The following is a 19,583-nucleotide window of genomic DNA, read 5'->3' as shown; positions in this document are numbered from 1 at the left end:
TATAGTCCAATGTTACTGCAATAAAATAAATAAATAAATTAGAAATAGGGCCTTTGCAGATGTAATTAAGGTTTTCAAGATGAGATAGTCCTGGATTTCACTGGACATCCAATGACACATGTCCTCATATGAGAACGAGAAAGAAATTTGAGACACAGAGACACAGGAAAAGGCCACGTGAAGACCAACCAAGGCAGAAATTGATCGGCTCTGATAAGCCAAGGAATACCAAATACTGCCGGGAGCCACCAGAAGCTAGAGAGAGGCATGGAATCGAATCTTCTCCAGAGCCTCTGGTAGGCTGCCAACACCTCGATTTCACACTCCTGGCCTTCCAAACTGTAAGGGAATAAAGTTCTCTCTAAGCCGGCAAGTAGTGACAATTTGTTATGGCCGCCCTAGGAAACTGATAAAGGGAGAAACTAATTTTTAAAAATCTTAGGCCACTATAAAATAAGAAGTTTATTTCATTGGGCAAAATAGCATTTAAACTTATTAGAAACTGTCTTTATTTCACTGGATTTTTTGATCAGTTAAAAGTTATCATCATATTTACCAAAGATAGAGATAACTTCTATAAATAATAAGTAATCACAATAATAGAATAAAAGGCTGAATAATAATAGTAAACAATAGTATAATTATATAATAAAATTATTTAAATTAAAATTTTTTTCTGAAGTTCATGTAAGAAAAACACTTTCCTTATTTCTCTACTTTTTTATCTTCTCCCCACTCCACCCCCCCCATCAGTTTTCTTTTGAAATATTCAGAATCATACAACTTCTTTTGGGTGAATATTAAAGGTTTTAAGATTTGGACAATGAAATAAATTCCTTGATGCTGGTAAATAGTCCTATACTGTGCTTTGCTCTGTTTCAGAATTTCAGCAGACTGCTCACTTTGAGCTGGCCTTGGGTTAAGTGCTGTCTGCTTCCAAGCAAGCCTGTGATTCAGACAAATCAAAATAACAGAGGGACTTCCTGGAGGGATGAATAAAGACAGCAAGGTCAGGGCCAGGCAGGCTGAAGGCCTATGATTCAGACCCCGCTGCGTTCCCAGGCTCCCCTGCCCTTCTTTTCCCACAGCTGGAGCTGTTTGAACCCCACCTGCTGCCTTAGCATTGTCCCCAGGCTGCAGTTATGCATTCACCAGATTATTGCAAAGTAGCATTCACCCAACTGGTTCCCAAGCTTGACTTGCATTTGTAAAAATGCCAACTCGTGTGTGCCACCCTTAGACTTTTTCCCTTGGGATTGCCAGGGACCAGACCCGGCAATACAAATTTTTAGAATTTCTCCCAGGTGATTCTACTCAAGTCTAGGGCTCAGCAATGAAAGACAAATGCCCTAGATTAGTAGCTCTCAAAGCGTGGTCCCTGGATCAGCAGCATAGCCAACACCTGGGACCTTGTTAGAAATGCAAATTCTTGGGCCCCATCCCAGGCTTGCTGAAGCAGAAGCTCTGGGAAAGGGACCTTGTGCTCTCTTTTAACAAGCCCTCCAGGTGATTCTTTTGTGTGCTCAAATGTAGGAACCCTTGCCCCACTTAGACTCACTTTGAAAGAATAGAGCGTGGAAGGTGAAAAATAGTAATTTTAGAAACCCGGTGGACATCACCTTAACCACGTGATCAAGTTCAAAATGCCCTGTGTTAAGCCTGCCGATGTCGTGTGCCCCCGATGCGACTCAGTGAGAAGGCACTTCACCTCTATGGTCTTCTTGCCAAACACTCAAACCCAAATCTAATCGTAAAGAAACATCAGACATGTGAAGATAAAATTGAGGGACATTATACAAAATACTCTTCAAAACTGTCAAGGTTGGGGCCCGGTCCGTTGGTGCAGCAGTTAAGTGCACACGTTCCACTTCGGCGGCCCCGGGGTTTGCAGGTTCAGATCCTGGGTGCGGACATGGCACCGCTTGGCAAGCCATGCTGTGGTAGGCGTCCCACGTATAAAATAGAGGAAGATGGGCATGGATGTTAGCTCAGGGCCAGTCTTCCTCAGCAAAAAGAGGAGGACTGGCAGCAGATGTTAGCTCAGGGCTAATCTTCCTCAAACAAACAAACAAAAAAAACACAAAAAACTGTCAAGGTCTTGAACAAGAAGGAAAAACTGAGACTGTCACAGATTGGAGGAAACTAAGGAGACAACTAAATGCAACACGGGATCCTGAATTGGATCCTAGAATGAAAAAGGACATTAGTGGAAAAACTGGAGAAATCTGAAGAAAGTCCATAGCTTAGTTACCTGTATTGTACCAGCATTCATTTCTTAGTCTACAAATGTACACCGTCATGTAAGATGTCAACATTAGGGAAAGCAGCACCAACAGTATATGGGAACTCTCTGTCCTATATTTGCAATTTCACTATAAATCTAAAATTTAAAAAAATTTAAAAAATCATATAAATAAGAAAACAAAAAATAAGACAAAAAGAAGTGCAGTCCACAGATCGGTAGCATCTGTGCCACCTGAAAGCCTTTAGAAATGCCGATGATCAGAACCCATGCCGGATTTGCTGAATCAGAATCTACATTTTTCGAAAGATCCTCAGGTGAATCATTTAATGTACAATAAAATTTGAAAAACCCTGCTCTTGACCAAGAGCCCGGGATATAGCATGAGCTCATTGTCTAGGCCTGAAACATATGCCAGTTTTTATTTTATAGCATCTGCCTGCTTCTTAAGACCTCAGGCTCAGTCTTCAACCTAATCCAGATGGCTAACTTTCTGTGCCACTCTTAGGGCTCAGACCTTACACGGTAACACCTCCGAAAAGACTCAGACTCAATCTTGTGTTTGTGAGATATTTTCTTCCTTAGAAGAAGGGAGTCTTGCCTTTGAGCCCTAACTCTGCGCCTGGGACCCTGCTACCTGCCACAGACTCCACTTTTGCTGAGAGCCAACCTGCCTTGTATTTTAAATGCTGCCTCCTAAAAGCCTTCTGTCACGCTGTTCCGTGCACCTCCCATGCTGATTAGAGCTAGGATTTCCACGTATTGTCACTATAAACTCAGCTGTTGTGCTCTATTTGCCAGATTCAACCACGCCTGGAAATATCTAGAGATAGGATGACAGGTGCAGAACTTGCTTCTCCATCAAATGGCTCAACAAAAAGGGCAGGACTTCCAGAGGCCCCAGTGTTTACAAAAGAAAACAGTTTCAACAAGATCTACCATCAGAGGTAATGGCTAGGAGCCACCAGAGGCCTGGGAATAAAACTAGAAAGGTAAACAATTTTCTCTGGGCCAGATGTTTTACTTTTGTGTCATCGAAGTCTCAGAAACAAGTATCTACCGATTCTATAAAGACAGTTTCTTGATGGGGTATTAGAAAATCCAGCCAGATTATTGAAAACGGATGTTTCCCCTGGACCTCTTGGCACTGACCGTCTTTTGGGGAAAAGGATTGAAGCGAATTGCTGAACATTAAAATTCAGGAGAAATTACTCCTTGAAAACATGCCGGGCCCAGTCTGCCATAAGGGAGACCCGGACTTCTTGCTTTTTGTAGGGAACCACTGGGCACTCACCTTGGGGCATCTTGACCAGTGTCCTCCTCAGGAAACACGATCTGAATTGGACCATGGCACACAGATTTTTCAGGGAAGAGTTGCACCAACACCCAAATGATTTGAGAGCAGCTGAGGCACCCCTGCAATGATCTGAATGTCAGAACCAAGCTGGTAAGTGAGGTGTGGGGAGAAGTTTGTAGGATTCCACACCTCTCTGAGCCATGAAAGAACGCTGAATGGGACGGGATGTCCCACAAGTCTACAGGTGGTAGGTAGGTCATGGGCGACCCAAATACAACTCTCTGGGAGAACTTAATGTGGTCAAGTTGCAGTGACCCGGAAACGTGCCTTTGAGCCAACACACTCCATACTCCATAAACGCACCCATTTCTAACCTTTGTGAGTCTTATTTCGTTTAGTCTCCACTTTTGAACAACTCTAATCTTGATGCTGATGAACTGAAAGAGATGTCCCCACATTTTGATCAGATAGACAAGATATTATCATCTGTTATAACATCAGTGACTCCTTGTACAACTGGGGAAACAGAAGAGGTGGGGAGGAAGGAAGCCAGGCCACCTGATGTCACTCACCCAGGCTGCAGTGGAGAGGGCAAACCGCACCCAAACATGGACAGGGTTGACTTCAGTGTCAACTGTAGGAAGAAAGTCCACTATTCTATCAAAAAGCTTATGGAATAAATGATGTAACATCATCTCCAATTAAGATATTCAAGTTTAAAATTTTGACATTTTAGAGTTTAAAAATTGCGATGAAATATATGGTAATGAAAAACATTGTCACGGAAGGCAGAGCGTTTAGATCCTCGGCTTTGTGATCGTAAGTGTATGTTATAAAACTAATTTGCTGTAGGCTAGGCAGTATGTGAGTAATTTATCCTCCTCATATTAATATCAACTGTGAAATCTAAAGTGAATGATGACATTCCAGGAACAATTGCATATGATAATTCTTTGGCAGGTTCGGGCAATGTGGAGTAGCTGCCATAAGGGAATACATCATCTCACGCTATTTTAATGATGATGGCTCCGCTGGGAAGGAACATAAGGGAGGAAATGAGTTTAGTGTCTGGCCTCTGGTTCAAGTCCAAGTGAAGATGAAAAGCAAATACTATTTTGAAATTAATTTAGGGGATTGTTGGTAACAGATAAGGAATTATGTTTCAGGGGTGTCTAAAAACAAACACCAACAATTTTGAAAAGCAGTGAAATTTCCTCATTCATTGTTCTATGGGCATATATATTATATACACCCTGATCAAAAATGTGAAAAAAATTACATAATAAAATGACTGGAATTAAATGCGCTAGGTTAATGGTGAGTGTGTTAGATGATGGGACCAAGGGAAAGTTAATTTTTTCTTTCTTCCTACTTCTCTATAATTTCAATTTGTCTGAAATTTTCCTGTAATTAAAAGAATAAATTCTATTTAAAACATACAGCACAAAACGACAAAGACTGTATGATTCTACTCATATGAAGGATCAAAAGTAGTCGAAATCATAGAAACAAGGTAAAAAGGTGGTTGCCAAGGGCTGAAAGGAGAGAGGAGGGAGTTCCAGGGTTGGGGGAGGTTGGCGTAGAGTTTCAATGTTGCAAGAGGAACAGGTTCTAGAGATGCATTGCAAAACAATGCGAATATACTGACCGCTATGGAACTGTACACTTAAAAATGTTCAAGATGGTAAATTTAACGTTATGTATAAATAACAATACAATACAGCATGGGTAATAATAACACAAGAAAGCTAAAAAAAATGTAAAGTACACTCAGCAAGGACTTGTGAGACTGAGAAGAGATGGGAGTTAAGGTCAGAAAATCGTCTAAAGTGACTTCCTGATGCTGCTACCGTGCAAGAAATAGTGCCCACAGGAAAGGCAGCAGCGTGGTAGGAACAAGGAGACACGAGTTCAATTTAGACGGCCAGTGTCTGTAGCATAGCCAGTTCAAAGTGTGCAATAGGAAGTTGAGTATGCAGACCTGGAGGAGAGGAAATGAAGATCTGGATCAGAAAAAAAGACTTAGTGATCTGGAGTGAACGATATCACTCTAGATTAGAGTGTAAAGCAAGAGGGACAGGCATAGAGCTGTGTGAAAACTAGCAAATAAAAAACAAACAGCAGGGTGACTGAGAAAGGGGGAGGGTATTCGTTTCCTAGGTCTGCTGTAACGACACACCACAAATTAGGTGGTTTATAACAACAAAAATTTATTCTCTGACAGTTCTGGAGCCAGAAGTCTGATGTCAAGGTGTCAGGAGCAACGGGTTCCCTCCACAGGCTCTAGCAGAGAACGCTTCCCTGTTCTTCAAGCGCTGGGTGGCTCTAGGTGTTCCCTGGCCATGGCTGCCCTACTCCAGTCTCTGCCTCTGTCTTTGCATGACCTTCTCACCTGTGTGTGTGTGTCTTTTCCTCTTCTATCTCTTATAAGGAAGTTTGTCATTGGCTCTAGAGCCCACCTTGGAAATCTAGGATGATCTTATCTGGAGATCCTTAACTACATGTGCAAAACCCTTTTTCCAAGTAATACCACATTGCCAGACTCCAGGAATTAGGATGTGGACATATCTCTTGGGGGGCTACCATTCAACCTGCTATAGGGAGAAGGCCAGAAAATTGTGAGAACTATAATGGAAAGGGTCTCTCTGCATGGGTTGGGAAATGAGAAGTCCTGCGCTTAAAAGAAAGAAAAAAGATCTGTTTAATTTTGTATAACACACTTTTTTCCAAATGCATTTGGCACTCTCTTCCTTTAGTGTAAATATAGAGATGAATAAGACCCAATCCCCACTGTCATGAAGCCCAGTGGGGAGGAGAGCATATAATCAAAATAATTGCAAGGCACTATTTAAGGGCTACAACAGAAAAATGTTCAAAGTATCATGAAAGCCCAGTGAGAGGGAAAAGTAATTTTCTACAGGATCAAAGAGTTTGCTAAGTGGAAACTCTGGCCAAAAGAAAAGGGGAGGGGGTAGCTAATTTCAGGAAGAAGTTTCGTGACCACTGGCTTCGAGTCCAGGAAGTGCTTATGGAGTCTTTAGGGAAGAGTGAAAGATTGGGTGACCCTCGAGAGTAAGCTCGAGGGCAAAAGCGAACAAGAGGTTGTGTAGTAGCAGCTGGGACTGTGGGTAGAAGATCTGGTCTTTACCTTTGTGTCACACTCTGATTGTGATCTGGAAAATTAAAGGCAGTCCTTGTGTGGGAAAAGAAATGGGTGCTAGTTGCCATAGAATTTAAGGAATCATTTGGGGCTCTATGAGGTGAGACTCATTCACTGTGAGCACAGGCTTTCGGAAGATATCTGAAAGAAGGACAGTTTGGCACAGGTGGGGACTAGGAACGGGGAGAATCGTCAGAAGGAACGTTCTTGCAGTAAATCAGAGGGGAAGGAGCAGCGAGCAGGGGAGAGCCGTGCAAATGAACAACGCACTGGGTATAGGAAGGGGGCTCTAGGAGAGGCAAGAAGCAAAGGTGATCGCTAGACTTGTCCGCTTGGGAGAATGGACAAAGAGGGAGACACTGAGAGAAGAGACGGCTGCGAAAGGAACTGGAGAAATAGAGTTCACCATCCGTTCCGCAGACGTCAGATCTAAACAGCTCTACAAAGCTAACAGTTAAAAAGCAAGTTTGGTGCAGCTCGCTTGGTGGCAAGCCTGACCTGCATCAACGTGAGGCCATTTGTAATCTGTATGTATCTTCTTTAGAGTGAATAAGCGCATTTTGCTGAAGAAATACTGTATTTCGTTATGGGTGTTGCCCCCATAATACACGGCGTATCCCTCATGTTATCTTTCTCAGCACTGATACACGTCTGAAACCAGATGTTTCTGATTCCAAGCCCCAAGTGTTTGGAATAAGTAGTTTTTACACCTGTAATGAGTCTAGTTTGAAAGGCGCATTTGAGGTGTTCAAAATGAACAGGTCCTGTACATAGACTAAAGGTGTGGAAAAAAACCTCTTCCAGTGAACTAGAGTAACTTCTACACCGTGGGAATTTTAAATAAAATGTCAAAATAATCCAGAAAAAATAATTCTCCACACAGAAAGAGCTCTTAGTTAACGTATCGAAGCAAATTCCACAGTAAGACTAAAATTTAAGGTCTAGGGTATATGGCGGAACTGCATGCAGATTTTCCTTACCATTTTCCATCAAGCAGACTTCTGTGTGCAAATGTCAGCAAGTAAGCTTTACATATTTTGTTGTCTGTGCTTTATGTTTTTCCATTTTAGCTATTATTGAATCGGATCAGTCCAACACAGACAGCTGCCTGTCTTCGCATGCCCTCCTTGAGTCACGGAACACACAGATTTCTCTTTTGACACTAGGCCCTTGGAGGAGAAGCATTTTTCCTCAGGCTATTTTTACTTGTTCAAACAGATTTACAAGGGTTATTTGCAAAAACTCACTTGTTCCCTTTATGTTTATTTTCTGAGTAACGTGAAGAAAGGGGGGAAAAAAATCAGAATTCCCAGGCTGCAGATCTAGAGAGAAAAGAAGCAGAAGTTGAACGATTTGCTACAATTTATAAGTAGGAGTAGTCGTTTGCCAGCTCACCAAGTCCTGACACATGGACCAGGCTTAATTTAACATCATGAACGTGGAAGAGCATGTTACCAAAGCACGTGTGTGTACACACACATGTACACACGCATATACACAACGTAGACAACTTAGGAGACAATTCAAAAACGTGTTTCTCTCTTCCTTCCCTCATTTCTCCCCTCCCCCATTTAGCCTTAGCACTATGCACTGACTTTTAATGTCTCTGGGATTCAACGAAAATCAACTGTGTAATTGCAAGTAGAGCTTGGGACCAGATGAGTTCATTTGATCACATTCCAGTTTCATAATTACCACACATACATTTTAATGAGAGAGAATGTGCGTAAATTATAACTGCTTCTCTTTTCATTCAGCAGGTACTGGCAGAAATATTATAGCATAAATAATTGCAACATATCCTGGGATAACACTTACTGTCTTATCTCTGCCCCAGAGTGAGGTCGTGGAATCCGCAAGGTCAGCAATTAAAATGAGACATTATCACTTTTTAGGCCCAGTTCATATCACTCAATACTGTATCTATTGCTTAATTTTCTATATCTCATTCATTTACTCAACACACATTTCATGCGCACTTTGTTACTGTGCTCACAGAGTTCCTGCTAGTGTCAGAAACAGGGCAAGAACACAAATTTTGAAGGGAAGGGAGTTAACGTTTGATGAGCATCTCCTACCTGACAAATATCTTTTGTCATCTCATTTGTTCTCTAAAACCACCCCATCCATATAAGCATTGTTACCTCCATTTTATAAATGTAGGAAACAGGTTTAGAAAAGTGAGAGAACTTTCACAGAGCTCAAACAGCTAAAAAATGGTGAAAACAAGATTCATTCCATCAAATACTTATTGGCCACTTACCATGTGTCTGGTACTGCCCTGAGATACACCATGATACAAATGGACAAAGGTCTTCCCCTCTCTTCTCTTTCTACTATAACTGGGGTTCTCGACCCTGGTCGAGAACATGCTAGAATCACCTGGAGAGCTTCCAAAACATACCAGTGCTAGTGTCCACTCCTGGTGATCAAGTCAGCATCTCTGGAAGTTAAGCCCGAGATTAAGGATTTTTTAAAGTTTACCAAGCGATTCTAAAGTGCATCCAGGATTGGGAATCTTTTCAATTATTAGCTTGTGCTGTATACAAGGTTACCACCCTCAGAAAACTTACACTGCCGCAAAGTTAGAGAGAAATGCACACAAATATAGTATATTTGGAAAACAATCTTAAGGTAATGCATAAGGAAATTGTGTGTATATATTTAAAATATTAGAATTCACAAACAGAAAAATTACTTTTAGCATTGGGATGGTGTCATGGGCTGAATTATGCTCCCCCAAAATTCGTATGTTGAAACTAACCCCCAGTACCTCAGAATGCAACTGTATTTAAAGACGGAGCCTTTAATGAGGTAATTGAGTTAGAATGAGGTCATTAGGGTGGACCCTAATCCAATCTGACTGGTTTCTTTATAAAAAGAGGAAATTTGGACATACAAAGAGACACACAGGGTGTGCACACACAGAGGAGAGACTGTGTGAGGCAGTTAGAGAGTGGGAATTTGGAAGACATTGTTGGCAGGTGAAAAAGTGGTTGATCCTGGGGGGCAAAGAAAGTCTAGAAAGAGTATGATATTTACAGAGGGGAGTGACAATGTCAAGGAAATCTACAGAATTGAAATAGACAGCACCATGGTTCATTGTATGCATCAACATGGCTGAGCCACAGTGCCCAGATATTTGGTCAACCATTATTCTGGATGTTTCTGCGAAGGTGTTTTAGGAATGAGATTAACATTTATTGGTGGACTTCGAGTAAAGCAGATAATGTGAGTGGGCCTCATCCAATTGGTGGAAGGCCTGAGTAGAACAAAGACTGACCTTCTCCACACAAGAAGAAATTCCACCAACAGACGGCCTTTGAGACTTGACTGCTGCTCTTCCCTGGGTCTCAGCCTGCTGCCTACCCTGCAGATGTTGGACTTACCAAGTCTCCACGGTTATGTCAGCCAATTCCTTAAATCTCTTAATAGACCGATGGATGGTAAATACATACATACATGCATACACACATACACACATCTTGTTGGTTCACTTCTCTAGAGAACCCTGACTCATACAGAAGGAGAACTTGGAAAGATGCTGGAATGCATTGAAGGAAGGCCTTGATGAGCAAGCTAAAGAGCTTGATCTTTATCTCATTGAGACTGTTACTGAAAGTTCAGTCTCTGAACTTCGTGCCAATCCAAATAATGAGAACAGAGTTTTGGGTGAAAAGGAAAAAAAAAACCAGTTTTTATTTTCTTTGCCAGGAAAAGGGGCCATGCAGCAGGCTAGCACATTAAGACCTGGTGGCTCCCTGTTAAGAAGCTGGCAGGGGTTTTAAAACTTTGCCAGGAATGTGGCTGCCTGTAGTGAGGGGGAAGCCTGTGACCTTGCTGGTCAGCACTTTTCCACCAGGCTGCATGTGGCCTTGTGAGGCTGTTTGCAGGGAGGGAGAGGTGGTGAGATAAGGGAATCCATATGTGGATATTCTTGGTTGTCTGCCTCTGTGAAGGATGGTGGATTCTGGTGCCAGGAAGCCAACGAGTTGGGGTCTGGGAAGCTTCAGCTTCTTGATATACCCTGGACATCAATTTCTCTGTGATAACTTCAAAGGCCTGTGATTAGCCACAACTTTAGTGTGAGCCCAGAGTGAGGCCACATGCACTTTAACAGTTTGTAACTTCTATTTGGTTGTAAAGCTCAGGGAGCCAAAGTTTGAAGAAACAGATATCTACATATGAGTATAACTAAAGATGCAGGGGAAGGGCAAGAGTGCTTTTGGTTTTAACCCCATATATGCTGGGTTTAATGTAGGGGAACTGATATCAGGGCCAGTAGTTTTTTTTTTGTTTTTTTTGTTTTTTTTTGAGGAAGATTAGCCCTGAGCTAACATCTGCTGCCAATCCTCCTCTTTTTGCTGAGGAAGACTGGCCCTGAGCTAACATCCGCTGCCAATCCTTCTCTTTTTGCTGAGAAAGACTGGCCCTGAGCTAATGTCCACGCCCATCTTCCTCTACTTTATACGTGAGACGCCTGCCACAGCATGGCTTGTCAAGTGGTGCCATGTCTGCACCCAGGATCTGAATCAGTGAATCCTGGGCTGCCAGCCAAAGCAGAATGTGTATACTTAACCGCTGCAACACCAGGCCAGCCCCAGGGCCAGTATTAATTAAAAGCCTATAATAGGACCATATCAGTTTTCAGATAAATGAGGTAAGCCTTCAGAAGACACGTTTTGCCTTTGGCATCACCAACAGAACAAACACTAGCATAGAGTGTGAGTTAATCCCTTTTCTCCTTTTCTCTTTAGACTAACACCACAGAAAGAGGAGCAGCTATACAGAAATACATAACTTGCCAGAGAAGGATTAAAAAGCTTGCTAAACTGTGAATTTTCTTTGTTGCTATGCCAAGAAATCACCAATATATCACAGGGGTGAGGTGGAGGAAGAGGTGAGGTAGTAACGAAAATGAGGCTATGGATTTCAAATCTTTGACACAGATACCAAACCCAGTGTCATTTGCTGAGATGTTGAATCTGTCCTCTCTTGATGTAGTAACCATGAAAAATAGCTAGGAGTTTTAAGAAACAAAACAAATCAAGTTAGACTTCAAAGGATTCAAATGCAGAACACTAGGAGTTTTATAATGTCCATTTCTAACTTGATTTTCAAAGACTTCTGCTCACACACATCTTGTGTTCCTAATGCCATTGGAAGAAGGCCTAATTTGCTCCGGGACCCACTTGTTTGTCTTTCTGGCAATCCAGGGTATCCATAGAGTTCTCCTCCAACACCATGTTTCAAATGAATCCACTTTTTTCCTGTCAGCCTTATTCACTGTCCAGCTTTTGCACCTGTACATAGTAATGGGGAATACAGGGTTGTGGATAACCTTGGCCTTGGTCTCTAATGACACTTCCTTACACTTGATGATCTTTCCTAATTCTTTCATTGTTGCCATTCCGAGTCTCAGTCTTCTCTTGATTTCTCAGCTGCAGTCTTCATTTAAATTGATGACTAAACCAAAGGAAACAACATCTTTAACAATTTCAATGTCTTCATTGTCTACGTTAAAGTTGTGTAATTCTTTTGTAGTCATGATTTTTGTCTTCTTAATGTTCAAATGCAGTCCCGCTTTGGCTTGCTCTTCTTTCACTCTCATTAGAAGTTGCTTCAAGTCATTGCTGGTTTCTGCTAGTGAGATGGTGTCATCTGTATATCATAGATTGTTGACATTTCTTGTTGAAATTGTTGACAATTTTCACACCTCCTTCATCTGAGTCCAGCCCAGTTTTTCATGATATGTTCTGCGTACAGATTAAACAGAGAGGGAGATAAAAATGCACCTTGTCTGACATCTTTGCCTATAGGAAACTATCTGTCTCTGCATATTCTGTCCTGACAGGGGCTTCTTGTCCACAAGACACGTTACGCATCAGGACAGTCGGGTGCTAAGCCACACCCGTTTCTTTGAGAGCAGCCTACAGCTTTTCATGATTCACACAGTCAAAGGCTTTACTGTCACGTATAAAACATAGACTAACCTGAAATTCTTTGGAGCACCTCAGCAGCCAGCGAATAATCACACATAGATCTCATGTGCCTCTCCCTTTGCGAAACCCAGCTTGGAGGGCAGGCATCTCTTGCTTCATATAAGGTCAAAGCCTTTGTTGCAGCATCCTGAGCACCACCTTACTTGTATGGAAAATCGGAGCAATGTCCTATTGTTACTACACTCCTTGGCCGCTCCTTCCTTGGGGACTGGGATGTATATTGAGTGTTTCCAGTCCATAGGCCATTGTTCTGTTTTCCATATTTGTTGGCTTATTCGTCTTAGGAGTCTGCCAGATTCAGTCTCTGTGGCTTGAAACAATTCTATCAATATCCCGTCTACCCCTGGTGACATATTTCTTCCCAGTGCTTTCAGGGCGGCTTTGCCTTCATTTCCTAGAATGAGGGGTTCTTCCTCATAGGAATCTTCTTCAAAGGAATCCGACATCCTTTTGTCTCTTCTGTGTGGATCTTCAGTAATGTTTCCACTTTCCCTTTATTTTCTCCTGATCAGATGGTGTGCTTCCCTGTTGGTCGTTCAGCATTCCTAATCTAGGTTTAAACTTCCCTTCGATTCCTTGAATCTTCTGGAAGAGACCTCTTGTTCTTCCTTTTTTGTTCTCTTTATCTCTCCGTGACAGTGGCTGAAAAACTGCTTTCAGGATTCTAACTCTGCTTTTTGTCACCTTTCACTTTTGCTTCTCTCCTGTCTTAACTATTTTTAGCATTTCTTCTGTCAACCACCTCGATTTTTCTTCTCTTTTTACTTCAGGCATTGCCTTTTTGCATTCTTCCTTAAAAATATTCTGGTTTCAGTCCATGGTTCTCCCGGTTCTCGGTCAGTTAAGTTTAACAATGCAAATCTGATTTTTATGTGGACTCTAAATTCATCGACAGTGTTGTTTATGTTGTATTTTGGCACTATGGTTCTTTCAGTGTCTTCCTCAGCTTTACTCTGAGATTTGATATTAACGGTTCACGGTCAGTTCCACAATCGGCTTCTGGTCTTGTTTTGGCAGAAAGAATGTAAATGTTAGGGGGGACACAATTCCATCCATAACAGTCGGTGTGTTCTCTAACTATTGTTTTTGGAGCTACCCAATATTCAGGAATCACAAAGTTAAGTTAAAGTATTTCTGAGAGGAGGGGTCGAAGTTAAGGGAACTCTCTTTCAAAAAGCAGATGAAATTAATCTATCATTTAAGTCCTAGGAATTATGCAAAATAAAAATGCATTACACAACTAAATTATTTTTTTCTCCCTATGATTATTCTAAATATATTGGATAAAAGAGGGGAAAAAAGCATTTTCCAACTCACCAAATCATTTCTATGTCCACAAAGTTTTCTACTTGCCGTTCTCCTCATGGCCTGAGCTAGCGTGCGGTGGCTGCCCTCCAAATGTTCCTTTCCTTCATCTATGTACGGATTTATTCATTCATTCGTAAATATTTGAAGGTCTGCTCTGGGCCCCTCACGTGCTAGGTCCTAGGAGACAACACAGAACAAGGCAGTCAAGGGTCCTGTGACACAGCTCTTTAACGCTGTGTGGAGCACAGACAAGCAAACAAGCATTAGCAGGAATCCGTGGGAAGGGCCAGGAGTGGTCTGAAGTGGGATGCTAGGAAGTGCAACACAGGGCCACCGAACCAATCTGTGGGATTCAGAAAAGGCTTCCCAGAGAAAACGATGTTTAAGCACTACCTGAAGAATGAATGGGAATTGCAAGAGTCGTTACAGGTGTGGTTTTAAGGAAATTAGGTGGCGTCCTAGGGCAATTGGAAGCTGTTGAAGAAACATAAACTGAGGAGTGACTCGATCAGATTAGGATTTTAATAAATTCACCCAGCCTACTCTGTGGGGAGGGTTGGAGGCTGGATGACAGGTGACATGTTGGAAGGTTGTTGAAGGAATTAAGAATGAATAATACTTGAAACTAGGGTAGTGGCAGTGGGGTAAAGAAAACTGTGACTTGGGGCTGGCCCCGTGGCCAAGTGGTTAAGTTCGCGCGCTCCGCTGCAGGCGGCCCAGTGTTTTGTTGGTTCGAATCCTGGGCGCGGACATGACACTGCTCATCAAACCACGCTGAGGCGGCGTCCCACATGCCACAACTAGAAGGACCCACAACAAAGAATATACAACTGTGTACCGGGGGGCTCTGGGGAGAAAAAGGAAAAAATAAAATCTTTAAAAAAAAAAAAAAAAAAAAGAAAACTGTGACTTGTGAAAAACTTAAGAAGGATTGCAAAGACCAATGCCCCATTTAAGTTCCATGGAGCACAGTGAGTTTCTTGCTTGTCTGTTTTGTTCACTGATGTATCCCAAATGCCATTCTCTAAGCTCACGGAGAACAGCAAAGATAAGGCAAGGGAGTGCCGGATTATCCAGACAGGACTGACTGTATTCTCCCACCAGATATGACAGTAACAATCGAGTCCATTTTTGAAGGCCTATCGTGTGCAAAGCACTATCCTACGTACCGTGCATATACAATGCTATTTCAGTCCTCACAAGAAACGTAAAGTAGAGAAACCAAGAAGCAGAGATTTGGGTCAGTTTTCCTAAGGGTACACAGTACGTCAATGGCAGAATCAGGATTTGAACTCAGGCCTTTCTGATCTCAAAGCCCACCCTCTTCCCATTATGATGCTGAAATCCAATCTTATGCTCATCTCTCAGTAATAAGGTGGAACATCATTTTTTCCGGGGGGCACTTTCTACCCGTTCAGGGGCTGGTAAAGCAACCAACTGTGCTTCCCTGACGATTTACCAGCTTCGGGCACTAAGCCCAGCCACATCCGCAGGGCTGCGGGGAAGACCCAGTCTCGAGCCACAGTCCTGCATAAAGTGGTCCTGGCCTGCAGCCTAGATTTCTTCTGCAGAGTTTGAGGTGGAGTGAGGTCAGGGCAAACATTTTCATGTTTTCTTTCTATGAATCGCTTGGATGACAAATTTTACTCTCAAAATATTTAAAAAGTAATGAGGAAAACGGGTACTTCAGGCTCGATTCTGACTAAGAAGAGAGAATTGTGGGCTAAAGAGGGAGTCACATGGTCCTTGGGAAACAACAACCATGTGGTCTTAATTGTTTAAACAGCCAGAGAATAAAACTAGGAGTGAGTTATTGGTATGGTATAGGTAGTCAGATATTGTTCTGGGTGCACAGGACAAGACAGAATGTCCCATCCCTCAGACAGCTGACATTCTAAAAGGTAGATGACAAGAGACAATGAACGTGAAAGGTGGACAATCACCCTAGAGTTTAGAAAACCTAATTTTAATAATTTGGGGAAGATTTTTAAGATTCAAAGTCCTAATGCCAGACAAATCTGAATTTTCTTTTTCTTTTTTTTTAAATTAACAATACAGTACTTGATAATGGAAAACTACTTTTAAAGTGAAAATTTATTCAGTAACTGATAAAACTTCCATGAGAATGATGGAAAGAATATAGTGGCATAGGATAGTTCCCCATCTTTTAATGGTTTTTTTTAAGTCTTTAAAATGTTTAGGGGATTTATCACAATTTTATTTTTCATTTCTGTAAATATTCTTTATCACTAAGTATCAATTCAGTAAAAGCAACATCCTATACCATAGTTAAAATATAGCTATTCTGTTAAATTCCAGCTGGGGATAAATTTTAAAGTGTACTCTTAATAGAAATTTTAAATAAGAGGACATGGAACGAAATAAAAAGTATTCAGGAAAATAATTTCGCCCCTAGAGGCACTACAGGAGAAGTCAGCTTAGGAGGCCAAAGATTCCAGATGTTTTAATTTAAAAGAAAAGTAAGTCAATTTGGATTGTGGGAAATTGCTAGAATCAATTCTTGAATATAGTTTGTGAGCATATAGGAAATGAAATGGTTTCTAGGAGATGGCTGTATCTTAATAGCAAACCATACTTTCCAGTGAGCAGAACAAACTGTGCTAAAACACAGCGCTCTGATATCTTTAAGGCATTTCTCAAAATCTTTCACAATATCTGTGTTCATAAGATTTTTAAAGTTCCGTGTGTGATACTACAGTTAGCAAGTTTCATTCCCCGTTGCACAATAACGTTGATTCGTGGTTGGGTGGAAAGCTGGCAGAAGCACCTTGTATCCACTCCTGTCTCTTTAACATCTCTGGTAGCAGAGATTTGAATGAAGATATGGAAGGCATGTTGTCAAATGTACCGATGCGCAAAGTGTAGGGTGAAAGCTGATGTGTTTGAGAAGAAAGCTTTGATTAAAAGCAGCTCTATGGACTGGACCAATTGGAAAGGCCAGGCCTGTCAGGCTGCTGTGACAGAACACTTGTTACCATTGCCCCCTTTCTCTTGGGTTTGCTTGGGCCTGAATCCAGAAGTAATTGAGCGCCTACTTTTGTACAATACACAGCAATTCATTAGCACTGGGGACAATAATAAGACGCTAATCATTGTCCAGAAAGGACTCATTTTAAGGGTAAATGATAAATAAGCTTCTTGTTGTTTTTGTTAGTTTCTTCAAATGAATAACAGTATAAAATTTTAGAGCAGGGAAAAAATCCCATAGAAATAACATAATTTAGTTTTCCCATTCAGATCCAAAATTTCCTATAAAATCCCAGCTTGTGGCGATGAGGCCTTTTCTTGAGTTGACTCATGGCTATATCTCAGTACTTAAAACAACGCCTGGAACTTAGTCCCTCAAAAAATATTTGTGGATTGACTGAATGACTTTAGAGAAGGAAAGCTTGCTCCTTTCTTCAGCACTGCATCTCATTTCTAGAAGATAACAGTTACTGGAATTGTGTTCTTTATTCTGAGTCAAATTTGTTTTTCCATAGCTCTCTGTTTATCTGATACAAATGTGCTTTCCTGATATGGGCAAAATAAATCTAGTTGTCTTCCAAATATTTTAAGACTACTAACATTTCCCCTTTAAGGATTTGTTTTCTAGGAAAAAGGTAACTAATTCCTAAACCTTCTTTAATATGGTTTCCTACTCCTTAATCATTCTTTTTTTTTTTTTTTGAGGAAGATTAGCCCTGAGCTAACTGCTGCCAATCCTCCTCTTTCTGCTGAGGAAGACTGGCCCTGAGCTAACATCCGTGCCCATCTTCCTCTACTTTATATATGGGACGCCTGCCACAGCATGACTTGATGACCAGTGCCATGTCCGCACCCGGGATCCGAACCAGGGAACCCCAGGCCACCAAAGCGGAATGCTGCGCCACCGAGCTGGCCCCTTCTTAATCATTCTTAACATCCTCTTCTAAGTATGCCTCAGGGGCCAGCCCCGTGGCCGTGTGGTTAAGTTTGCATGCTCCACTTCAGCAGCCTGGGGTTTCGCTGGTTCAGATCCTGGGTGCAGGCTTGGCACCACTCATCAGGCCATGCTGAGGTGGCGTCCCACATAGCACAACCAGAGGGACCTACAACTAGAATATACAACTATGTACTGAGGGGTTTGGGGGAGAAGAAGAAGAAAAAAAAAAAAGAAGAAGAAGATTGGCAACAGATGTTAACTCAGGTACCAATCTTTAATAAATAAATAAATAAATATATCTCAAATTTTCAAACATTTTTTTAAAATATGGTGCCCTGAATTAAACATATACCAAGACAGAAGTTGATCTGAACACCACACCACATTATTATAAGATTAGATTAGCTATCTGAAAGAAACCTATGTAAGCAGCAATTATTTCAGTTCGATCTAAAATCAGTTAAAATCTTAAAGTGTTTTCTCAAACTACAAGGAGGTTCTAGCCGACATCTGGGTTAAACATGTTAATTTTTTTTCAAAAGTCAGGTTATGTTTTCCATTTTGTTTTCTACAACATCTTTAATTAGCCAAAGGATAAAATAAGACATTTATTATAAGAAAAGTGGTGTCTTCTAAAATCCTTTGAATTGGATTGTAAAATCTCATAGGCCCAGTCAGATAAACACTCCTCGTTCTCTGTGCTCAGCCCTGAGGCCTGAAGCCACGCCCTGGTACTCAGGGCTTAGGGTCTCCATGGACAGGACACCTGTGGAGGCCTCGGTCAGCACAGAGCACTCAGGGAGGGGAGTCTGAGAGCCAGGTGGGTCAGGAGCCATGAACCACAGCAGAACACGATTGCCCAAGTCTCCTTCTAGGCCAAAGGGACATGAGGATTACATGAACAGTGCCATTGGCAAATAGAGAGCTGGTTTCTCTGACATGCCCCTTGCTACTCTACCCTGTGCTCTGGAAGGAGGGAGAACGCAAGATTTCTTCCCCAGAAGGGAGAAGAAGAAACGGCCGTAAAGGCATATAAGGACACAGCCTGCCCAGCGCGGCTCACACACTGTAAATGGACAGAATCTGTGTCAAAGGAGAGTATCTCCTGCATACGCCTGCGCGAGGGGATGGATAGTGATTAGATTTAGAATTCTGCCGATTTACCCTTCAGTAACTTGGATGCTGAGCTATTGGCGGCTCTAGGAAGGGTAACAGTGGAAGTTGGGGAGATCCAGTCCACATTTCCTGGAGACCCCCTCCTTCACTTTTTCTGCAGCACAGTGAACCAGGGCCAGCCCGCCCACGCCGCCTTCCAGGCCATGAACCTGTTCCAGATGAAAGCAGCCATGGCTGACCAACTCCTCTGCCCGTAGGGCTCACAGGTCGAAAGTACTCTTGGCATGTGGTAGATAGAGGCTGGGCCAAGGGCAGAGCAGGAGGACCACTGGTGGCACGGGGGGGCCTCTCTAATATCCTCACAATTCTTCTCTGGCTCCAACTTGCATACTCCACTCAGCAAAACACAGGCTTAGCTTAAGAAGACCATTTCTCCTTAGCAGGCAGGTCAGCAACTATATCTTGTGCCCTGAGCATACCCCAACCCACCCCACATTCCAAGCAGGTTATCAAAGTGTTCCTCTCAACACTTA

The 19,583-nt window shown here is 42.1% G+C and overlaps 1 protein-coding gene across 1 annotated transcript in view; it reads right to left on the bottom strand.

Annotated features, from left to right (window-relative positions):
- Positions 1-14,225, bottom strand: part of FABP12 (fatty acid binding protein 12) — a 29,223-nt gene extending 14,998 nt beyond the window's left edge. Inside the window, exon 1 of the mRNA XM_070221391.1 lies at positions 14,019-14,225. The gene's annotated coding sequence lies outside the window, so the exon portion shown is untranslated. The remainder of the gene's footprint in view (positions 1-14,018) is intronic.
- Between the last annotated feature and the right edge of the window lie 5,358 nt (positions 14,226-19,583).

Source organism: Equus caballus, chromosome 9 (genome assembly GCF_041296265.1).
Source record: "Equus caballus isolate H_3958 breed thoroughbred chromosome 9, TB-T2T, whole genome shotgun sequence".
NCBI classification, from domain to species: Eukaryota; Metazoa; Chordata; class Mammalia; order Perissodactyla; family Equidae; genus Equus; species Equus caballus.
The sequence above is the reverse complement of the archived record's forward strand: the minus strand, read 5'-3'. Positions and strand labels throughout refer to the sequence as shown.